Source organism: Schistocerca gregaria, unplaced genomic scaffold, assembly GCF_023897955.1.
Source record: "Schistocerca gregaria isolate iqSchGreg1 unplaced genomic scaffold, iqSchGreg1.2 ptg000066l, whole genome shotgun sequence".
NCBI lineage: Eukaryota > Metazoa > Arthropoda > Insecta > Orthoptera > Acrididae > Schistocerca > Schistocerca gregaria.
Genome location: NW_026061707.1, coordinates 5194939 through 5202395, shown reverse-complemented (window position 1 = coordinate 5202395; position 7457 = coordinate 5194939). Strand labels below are relative to the sequence as shown.

The following is a 7457-nucleotide window of genomic DNA, read 5'->3' as shown; positions in this document are numbered from 1 at the left end:
TTGGCATTCATATCGGCAGTCACAAATGTTTTCTGCCCCCGCAACGCCGTGATGGCTGTGGTGAGATGAGCTAGGTGTCTTTCAATATCATCACCATATTGAAAGTATGTGTTGATCATAATAATAGCTCCTGCTGGAGATTGCAGCTCCACGACGTTGCAGTGGCTGGTTGTGAACTGCGTTAGAACTGTAGCCCTTATCAGTTTGTTAGTGATAATAATTGCCGCTTTTGGGTCTTCACCTCTGCAGACGACTTGCCAGGTCGCAGCTGTGAAAGCTATCTTCCCGTTTAGGGAGTACGGCTCCTGCAGGCAGACCACATCCAGTCTCCTCTCCTCCACTTCCCTTCGCAACTCCTGCATGACAAGTCTGCTGTTATGGGTGTTGAGTTGGCCAATGGTGATTTCCGTCATGTAGTTGTCTATGGAGTGTATGTGTGAATCCTGTCATGAGGCCATGTTTTGTTCCAGTCAAATGTAATACGTCCATTTGCCAGAACAGCTTGTCGATAAATTTCATTCAGGTCGAATTTTTCTCCACGTCTGTCAAAGACTTTCTTTAGTAGGTCACGCAGGGCTCCGAAGTCAGTGGGGAGATTCACTGACTTGAGTTGAATTCTGTCCACAGCCTCCATTACCGAGAAGGTGACTCTCTGTCCATATTCATGTCCCACCCGAACCACATGTCTCAAGGCAGTGGTCAGGGTAGTCGGCTGCTCCAACCTAGCCAGTTGCATGGTGAGTTCAAGGTTTGGATAGACTCTGACTGGATCGACAGGTGGCAGTCTCACTACAGGATCTTTTATTGCATCTGGTTCACTTGAACTAGTTATTTTATTTTCTTGAACTGGTTGTTTTGTTGTTATATTTAATTCTGCTGAGACTGCCACCGTCTCTGGTACAGGATGCCGTTGCCGTAGGTCTTTGGTCGGCCTTGTTTCCCTGCTTGGGGAGGAGGGGAGCGTGACTGCCAGAGGCCTCGTTTGTGTTCCTCTATCCGTAGTGGTAGAGTCGGTTTGAGTGCTTTTATCTACGGTTCTGGTTGTGGTGCCCATGTGCAACCTCAAGAAAAGCTTGAAAGCACTCGCCCTCAGGGCATCCCTCCTCCTTTTGCTAGGGGATTTCCTTTTGGGCATCCTGTTGGCTTTGGTTTGATCAGCCATAGTCTATTCTTGAAATAAGCCTTTGTTCCAGAAGTCTGTAGGTGGGGCAGCTCCGTCCCGTGGTACCACAGGGCTTTTTACCCCGTCTCTTGCAGGGGATACAAACCGCCGCAGCCCTACAGTCCTTCCTGACGTGGCCATCCTCGCCACATTTCGAGCAGGCCGACCCCCTGGTACAGTGCCTCAAAACGTGGTCGAGATCTCCACAATTGTGGCAACGCGGTACGACCAGAAAGTCGCGTGTATTAATGGCGTGAAAGCCGACATATAGTCTGCCCATTGCTGTAATTCTTTTCCACATGTTAGCGGAGACCTCGGCAACGTGATGGACCACATCACGGTCCCGAGGCCCGGTTTTGAATCTCAAATTGAAGTTTGCTTTAAATTCTTCTTCTGTCATATCATCAAAATTCTGAGCCTTTACAGATTTTTGCAGTTCTTCATTCGTCATGACTGTTGGTACATCATACAAGATGACCAATGGGTTTCTTTTCCTCGGTGGCTCGCATTTGACCACCGAGTTTAGTTTGGCATTACTTAACAGTTTCTCTTTGTCTTCTTCTGAAGCTACTTCAACAATAACAGAGTTTCTGCTGGGTTTTACCTTATTTATTTTAATTTTGTCTTTTGCTGGATTGATAGTTGTCGTAAGTAATTCCTGGATTCTTTTTACGCTAGTGTCTTGACCTGGTAGGGTTCTTAGGAATACCGTTGTGTCAGATCTTTTAGTAACTTTTGCAATGGTATCCTTTGTAGTCTGCGGTTTTGGTGGCGCTTGTGCGACCACCGCCGCCCAGGTCTTTCCGGGTTGTTTCCTTAGTCTCTCATTTTCTTTTGTAAGTTCTTCCACTCGGCCCTCAAGCTTGGCGTTTGCGATAGCCCACGCCGCCAGTTCATTTTTGATTATAGTCAGAGCCGCTTGACTAATTTTACCATTTTTAATATGTTGCTCGAGGAGCAATGATATTCTCGTATGTCTTTGTAGAACATTTTCCTCAGTTGCCTGTCCCGACTCGTCCTGAGGAGCGGGTTCAGACATCACGGAAGCTCGCGTTGGCGCACTCGAATCACTCGTTTCTGGTGTAGCCATGATGAACGAGTGATAAAAAAAGGGGTGGGAGAACGTCTCTTGCCCCGGACCGGCTCCTCTGGCATGGGGGGGGACTTCTGCAGCTCGCTCACCGACCTCGCCCCTAGGTCAAGAGCATTCCAGAGCTGCTGGGTTCAGCGCGCCGTTTCCAGCGCACTGGTCCCCCTCGGTGACTTCGTCATCGGCGATTTCACGCGACGCACCCCGGCAACTGCACCCCGCACTCCGGAGAGGCGGATGCACCTCTCGCCCTTCGCCGCCTACTTGCCCGAGTTTCCACCTCTCGGCCAGGGACCCACTCCTACTCAGGTGGCGGGCCGGTCCCCCAGGCGTTCGGCGGTCTGGACCCATCTAACCTGGCCCAGGCGATGTTACCACCACCTGGGTTTGGCAGAACACGCCCCGGATACCCAGGGGCGCGGCGAAGCACCCTTGCCGACACGCGCCGCGATCCCACGCCGACAAACGAGATCGCCGGCATGCAGAGCACCTGTTGTTCTGTGCCCTGCGAAAAGAAGGGACTGATGTATGGTCCCTCGACACAGCTCCCCCTGTGCCATGCCCCCTTCGCTTTCGCATCGGGTTGGGTCGCAGCTCTCCCTTTTGTCGCAAGGCAAAAAGCCAAGCTTAACGTCTGGCACCACGGGAAGGCGGAAAGAGCCACTTGGGAAGGAGAGGCTATAAGAGACGCGTCACTTCCCCTGTGAGGACTGCCGCGGCACGCCCGTCTGGAAGCGATACGCCCCAGTGCGAGCCTCCGTGCCTTACGGCGCGCCGGCTACGGGCGGGCCCGCGCCGAACGCGCCGTCGAGCGACCGACCTCACGCCAGACAGATAAAGCCTTTGCCAAAGCGGTACAGCATAAGGTGGGACGAGGCAGTCTGAATTACATTTTATAGATGTATTTCTCACATATGTCAGAGCCTCTCGCGGTCGTCGTCGGCGTCGACGTCGTCGTCGTCGCCGCCGGCCCTTCTGCAGAAGTAGCAAATGGCCATCGTGGCAAATGCGGCGAGGCACGCCCTGCCTTCGATTCTGTATGCACAAAGTGTGTGGTCTTGTTTCCCAGTCTATATTTGGTCGGTCACGTAAGAGGTTGAATGTAACGAATGGGTGGGAAAGAGCAAGGGCAGCGGCTGTGTAGAACGAAAACACAAATTATCAGGGGTGTGAGCGTTTCGAGATGAGTCATATACAAGTTGCACTTGGTCGTCAGTGACTGTGTGGCCTAATGGATAAGGCGTCGGACTTCGGATTTGAAGATTACAGGTTCGAACGCTGTCACGCTCGTGTTTTATCAGTTCTGAAAAAGAAACATACCGTTTTAATGTAGCATTTGAGCAGTACGAAACCGTCTGAATGTTGCTGTTGACCATTTTCTGCTTGGAGATGCTCTTGAGCTTGAAACAAACACTACAAGACCGGTGTTATCTAGCGAAATGGTCGGCAGAGTGCAATCACCGCGAGTTTCCACTGGCACTTGCACATCTAAAACAACGTCGGAAAGTAACTCGTTCGCCTTTTGAGTCACATCAAGTATGAGTGTTAATTTTGACGCCACTAGCTCTGCAGGTTGTCATGCAATTCCTTTACCTCTCAGAAATGATTATGAAACAAAAGTGAAGTACGTGACATTAGGCAGCATGGAGAGATTCTGTATGGGACCACCAAACCCAAACGAGTACTGTGTGACGTGCTGCCCGGCAAGTATTCACCGAAGCAGCCCGAATAGCTCAGTCGGTAGAGCATGAGACTCTTAATCACAGGGTCGTGGGTTCGAGCCCCACGCTGGGCGGAACGGAATTCTGTTCCGCTGCAGATGTAAATTACCGTTTTTCTGATTAACGTGATATAATGGAAATAGCAACTTTAAACTTTGCCTACGTCTCTGTCAGTCGCAAGGAAACTGTATTTGAAGGTGAAGGTGATTTTGTAGACATGTGTGAAAGACATGTTCTGAAATGCAAGTGTTGTTGTTTGGAGAGGACATCGGTTACGTGTCGGATGTGTAGCCAAGCAGTAATGGGTCGCCATAGCTGCAAATATTAGTCGGTAATATGAAGTGTTGTCAGCTGAAGTCTGATGATCCAGATGACCGTAAGGACGAAGTACGCAAAATTACCGCTAGGCCGCGCCCCTTTAGCTCAGTGGTAGAGCACTGGACTAGTAAACCAAGGGTCGTGAGTTCCATCCTCAAAGGAAGAACTTGAATTTTGGAAATCAGTTGCGCGTCGTGGCCGTATAGCAAACAGTATCTGTGATGACGAACAATTAGCGACATGCCTTTTATTAAGAATTACTCTCAGATGTGATTAAGGCGAATGGCGCAGATAAAGCCTTTGCCAAAGCGGTACAGCATAAGGTGGGACGAGGCAGTCTGAATTACATTTTATAGATGTATTTCTCACATATGTCAGAGCCTCTCGCGGTCGTCGTCGTCGTCGTCGTCGTCGTCGTCGTCGTCGCCGCCGGCGCTTCTGCACAAGTAGCAAATGGCCATCGTGGCAAATGCGGCGAGGCACGCCCTGCCTTCGATTCCGTATGCACAAAGTGTGTGGTCTTGTTTCCCAGTCTATATTTGGTCCGTCACGTAAGAGGTTGAATGTAACGAATGGGTGGGAAAGAGCAAGGGCAGCGGCTGTGTAGAACGAAAACACAAATTATCAGGGGTGTGAGCGTTTCGAGATGAGTCATATACAAGTTGCACTTGGTCGTCAGTGACTGTGTGTCCTAATGGATAGTTCCGCTTGAGACGCGACAGCGATCGGACGTGCTGTGTATTCGATCCGCCGTTACCGTCGGGTTGTGAATATTTACCTTCTGTGTGTGACGTTTCTTTGTCTTCTGTTTTTCGTTGTTTCTTTGCCTTAGTGTTTGTTTTGTGTCTTGCGTTGTATTGCGCCTTTTGCCGCATTAATTAAGTGTTATGGCTTCCCGGTTGTTTCCGCGGAAGTGTACTCTCAGTTTTCAGTTTAACAAGGCTACCAGGAATGTCCAACCGACATCGTTGGAAATTCACGAATGGATTGTGGACACGATTGGCATTACATCGGACCAGGTACATACGGCGTATTTTGATACAGAATTATACTGCTTTTTTGTGAAATTGTTGAACCCGGTTTTGCTGGATAAGATATTACTTAAACATGGTGAGCAAGTGTCGTTCCGTCATTGGGATGGTTCTGTTAGCAGTGTTACTGTCTCAAATGCTGAAATTACGTATACCACAGTTCGGGTTTATAATTTACCCCCTGAAGTTGACAACAGCTATCTTAAGGAAGCTTTGCTTGGTTATGGTACTGTTCGGTCAATTCGAAATGAACGTTGGTCTGCACAACATAAGCTGCAATGTTATAATGGTGTCAGATCAGTTGAAATGCATATTAAGTCTAATATACCGTCACATCTGATTGTATGTGGTTATCGTGTACATCTTACTTATGAGGGGCAGCTTGGTACATGTTTCCTATGTAATGAACATGGTCATGTTCGAGCTAATTGCCCTAAGCGGGTATTTGTGCTTAAAAATGGCCTAGCACAGCGCCGCAAATTAACGGTTGCCGATCTTGTGCCAGCAGCTTCCTCCACTGTTTCCTATCTGCCTCCTGCAGTAGCTTCTTCACAACAGGTGTCACCCTCCCCTGATGCAGGTTTTCCTCCGCTACCCACTCGCCCAGACGTATCGGCTGCTCCTATACCGATTCCGTCTGTTTCCAACAACAAACGCCGTCGTGCTAGTGATACCGGTAGCACTGATGACGAAGCTGCTGTTTCGCAGCCGGTTTGCGAATCTGATGAGAGAATTCCAGAATCTCCCATGCCTGTTTCGGAATCTGTTCCCGTTGTCTCTGCTGCTTTGCCTGATGACGTCAAACTTGCTGCCATGCCGTCGGCGCAAGAGCCACAACATTCGGTCGAGGTGTTGTTGACATCCCCACCGCCACAGGCATCACAACATGTTGACGACACTTCGGTGGAGACGGCTGTTTGTCGGAAAACCGCTCCTAGAACTGCGCGCTCCGCATCAGCAGACTCCAAACCTATCTTACCACCTCCTACACTTCCAATACCTACACATTCTGAAACCGGTGCCGATGTTCCTGATGCAGTTTTCCCCTTGATGGCTCCTCCTTCTGACTCCTCTCGCCCTGCTAATCCTTCGGACGCTTTGGTTGACGTGCCTGATCTCGAACCCCCCACTCGCCTGCTCTTGAATCTGGTGTGCATCAGATACGTCGTCGGGTGAAAGTGCCCCCCAATCTCCACGCGGTGCGGAAGAAACATAAGCACGCGAAGGACGACTCCGATTCCGTTGATTCTGGACAATCACCCTCTGCCATGTCTGATGTTGATGATATGGATGTAGTTGCTTCTAGTGTGGTGTAATTTGGGTTCATTTCCCATTTTTTGGTTGATGTTGCACGCGTACACGTTTATTACCTTAAATATAAATGGCATTCAATCTGCTCTGAAGTTAGCGTCTCTGCCGCAGTTTATTTATGACTCTGCAGCTGATATTGTTTTCCTGCAGGAAGTCTCCGTTGCACACCTGTTTGTTCCTGGTTTTCGCACTATTATAAATTTTGCACCTGAGTTTTCTGCAGGTACTGCTTTCCTAATTCGTGACGGTATCCCCGTTACCGAAATTGAGCTTTTAGACTCGGGACGGGGCATTGGTTGTCGGTTATTTGACACGACCTTGGTTAACATTTACGCCCCCTCTGGTTCTAGCAAGCGGCAGGAAAGGTCTCGTTTTTATAAAGAGGATCTGATTTACCTTCTACGAAAAAATCCTGCGACCTTGATATTGGGGGGCGATTTTAATTGTGTGTTACAAGCTAAAGACCAATCCCCTCATTTTAATTATTGTTTCGAGCTACGTTCTCTTGTACGTCAATTACGACTACGCGATGCGTGGGAGGTTAAACACCCCACTTTAGTTAAATTTACATTTTTTACTGCCACCTCAAGTAGTCGACTTGACCGATTGTATATTTCTGATCCCCTTAGTGTTTCTGTTTTAGATGTAGATGTTATTCCAGCCAGTTTTACGGATCATTGTGCCCTTGCTGTTATAGTTAATTTGGAGCGTCAACCTCTTAAACTTTATAGGCCGCTGTGGAAATTAAATGTCTCCTTGCTCGATGACCCTGACATCGAACCTCTAATACAGACGGCGTGGGACTTTTGTTTACGTTCTCTGCG

At 49.0% G+C, this 7457-nt stretch overlaps 1 non-coding gene across 1 annotated transcript; it reads left to right on the top strand.

Annotated features, from left to right (window-relative positions):
- The first annotated feature begins 3974 nt into the window (after positions 1–3974).
- On the top strand, positions 3975–4047 carry Trnak-cuu (transfer RNA lysine (anticodon CUU)). Its single transcript has one exon. It is a non-coding gene; the product is annotated as a tRNA-Lys (tRNA).
- Positions 4048–7457: the final 3410 nt, after the last annotated feature.